The 3,137-nt window shown below is 42.6% G+C and overlaps 1 non-coding gene across 1 annotated transcript; it reads right to left on the reverse strand.

Annotated features, from left to right (window-relative positions):
• Window positions 1–335: 335 nt before the first annotated feature.
• Window positions 336–439, reverse strand: LOC112768254 (small nucleolar RNA R71). Its single transcript, XR_003185690.1, has one exon. It is a non-coding gene; the product is annotated as a small nucleolar RNA R71 (small nucleolar RNA).
• Window positions 440–3,137: the final 2,698 nt, after the last annotated feature.

Here is a 3,137-nt window from a genome sequence, read left to right on the forward strand (position 1 = left end):
CTGACTTCTGTGGAAGGAGCATCTCAATTCCTGTAATTGGAGCAAACAACTTTGAGCTTAAGCCTCAATTAGTTTCTCTAATACAGCAGAATTGCAAGTTTCATGGACTTCCATTGGAAGATCCTCATCAGTTCTTGGCTGAATTCTTGTAAATCTGTGACACTGTTAAGACCAATGGGGTTAATCCTGAGGTCTACAGACTTATGTTTTTCCCCTTTGCTGTAAGAGACAAAGCTAGGACATGGTTGGACTCACAACCTAAAGAAAGCCTGAACTCTTGGGAAAAGTTGGTCAATGCTTTCTTGGCCAAATTCTTTCCACCTCAAAAGTTGAGTAAGCTTAGAGTGGAAGTCCAAACCTTCAGACAGAAGGAAGGTGAATCCCTCTATGAAGCTTGGGAAAGATACAAGCAATTGATCAGAAGGTGTCCTTCTGACATGTTTTCAGAATGGAGCATCATATGTATATTCTATGATGGTCTGTCTGAATTGTCCAAGATGTCATTGGATCACTCTGCTGGAGGATCTCTTCATCTGAAGAAGACGCCTGTAGAAGCCTAGGAACTCATTGAAATGGTTGCAAATAACCAGTTCATATACACTTCTGAAAGGAATCCTGTGAATAATGGGACAACTCAGAAGAAAGGAATTCTTGAGATTGATACTCTGAATGCCATATTGGCTCAGAACAAAATATTGACTCAGCAAGTCAATATGATTTCTCAGAGTCTGTCTGGAATGCAAGCTGCATCAGGTAGTACTAAGGAAGCTTCCTCTGAAGAAGAAGCTTATGACCCTGAGAATCCTGGAATGGAAGAAGTAAATTACATGGGAGAATTCTATGGAAACACTTACAATCCTTCATGGAGGAATCATCTTAATCTCTCATGGAAGGATCAACAGAAGCCTAATAAAGGCTTCAATAATAATAATGGTGGGAGAAATAGGTTTGGCAATAGCAAACCTTTTCCATCATCTTCTCAGCAACAGACAGAGAATTCTAAGCAGAGCCTCTCTGACTTGGCAACCATAATCTCTAATCTATCTAAGACCACTCAAAGCTTCATGACTGAAGCAAGGTCCTCCATTAGAAATTTGGAGGCACAAGTGGGTCAGCTGAGTAAAAGAGTTACTGAACTCCCTCCTAGTACTCTCCCAAGCAATACAGAAGAGAATCCAAAGAGAGAGTGCAAGGCCATCAATATACCCCACACGGCCGAACCTATAAAGGAGGAAAAGGCAGTGAATTCCAGTGAGGAAGACCTCAATGGACGTCCACTAGCCTCCAAGGAGTTCCCTAATGAGGAACCAAAGGAATCTGAGGCTCATACAGAGACCTTAGAGATTCTACTGAACTTACTATTGCCATTCATGAACTCTGATGAATATTCTTCCTCAGAAGAGGATGAAGATATTATTGAGGAGCAAGTTGCTCAATATCTAGGAGCAATCATGAAGCTGAATTCCAAGTTATTTGGTAATAAGTCTTGGGAGGATGAACCTCCATTGCTCATCAATGAACTGAATGATCTGGTTCAAATGAATTTACCTCAGAAGAAACAGGATCCTGGAAAGTTCTTAATACCTTATACCATAGGCACCATGACCTTTGAGAAGGCTCTGTGTGACCTGGGGTCAGGGATAAACCTCATGCCCCTCTCTGTAATGGAGAAACTAGGGATCTTTGAGGTACAAGCTGCTAAAATCTCACTAGAGATGGCAGACAATTTAAGGAAACAGGCTTATGGACTTGTAGAGGATGTCTTAGTGAAGGTTGAAGGCTATTACATCCCTGCCGACTTCATAATCCTAGACACTGGGAAGGATGAAGATGATTCCATCATCCTTGGAAAACCCTTCCTAGCCACAGCAAGAGCTGTGATTAATGTGGACAGAGGAGAGTTAGTCCTGCAATTGAATGAGGACTACCTTGTGTTTAAGGCTTAAGGATCTTCTTCTGTAACCATAGAGAGGAAGCATGAAAATCTTCTCTCAATACAAAGTCAAACAGAGTCCCCACACTCAACTTCTAAGTTTGGTGTTGGGAGGCCATCATCAAGCTCTGAGTCTCTGTGAAGCTCTCTAAGAGCTCACTGTCAAGCTATTGACATTAAAGAAGCACTTATTGGGAGGAAACCCAATGCTATTTAATTATATTTATTTATTTTTCATTGCTATTTTATGTTTTCTTTAGGTTGATGATCATGTGAAGTCACAAAAATAACTGAAAAATAAAAAACAAAATGAAAAATAGCATAAAAAATAGCACACACTGGAGGACAAGCTTACTGGAGTTTAAACGCCAGTAAGGATAGCAGAATGGGCGTTTAACGCCCAGCCTGGCAGCATTCTGGGCGTTAAACGCCAGAATGGGCAGCACTCTGGGCGTTTAATGCCAGAAAAGGCTGTTTGGCATCTGGCTGGCGTTAAACGCCAGAAATGGGCATCTGGCTGGCATTTAATGCCAGAAACGGGCAGCAGAGTGGTGTTTAACGCCAGAAATGGGCAGCAGACTGGCGTTTAACGCCAGGAAAGGTAGCAGAGCTAGCGTTAAACGCCAGATTTGGTGCAGAATGGACGTTTGAATGCCAGAATGGTGCAGGGACTTAAATTCCTTGACACCTCAGGATCTGTGGATCCCACAGGATCCCCACCTACCCCACTTCTTCTCTCTCCTTCACACATTTCCATAACACTCTTCCCCATACACCCTTGACTAATCACCTCAACACCTCTTCCCCAAACACCATTCACCTATCAAATCTTACCCTCTTCTCCATACTCTCTTCACCACTCACATCCATCCATCATAAAACCCCACCTACCTCACCATTCAAATTCAAACCATTTCCCTCCTAAACCCCCCCTTCTTGACCGAACCCCCCTCTCTCCTATCCTATAAATACCCCTCCTCACTACCTCCAAATTTACACAACATACACACTACTACCCCCTTGGCCGAAACCTTCACTACCCTCCATCTCCTCCATTTCTTCTTCTTCTACTCCTTTCTGTTCTTCTTTTGCTCGAGGACGAGCAACAATTATAAGATTGGTGTGGGAAAAGCTAAAGCTTTTTATTTTACATAACCACTAATGGCACCTAAGGCCGGAGAAACCTCTAGAAAGAGGAAAGGGA

Source organism: Arachis hypogaea, chromosome 17 (genome assembly GCF_003086295.3).
Source record: "Arachis hypogaea cultivar Tifrunner chromosome 17, arahy.Tifrunner.gnm2.J5K5, whole genome shotgun sequence".
Taxonomy (NCBI): domain Eukaryota; kingdom Viridiplantae; phylum Streptophyta; class Magnoliopsida; order Fabales; family Fabaceae; genus Arachis; species Arachis hypogaea.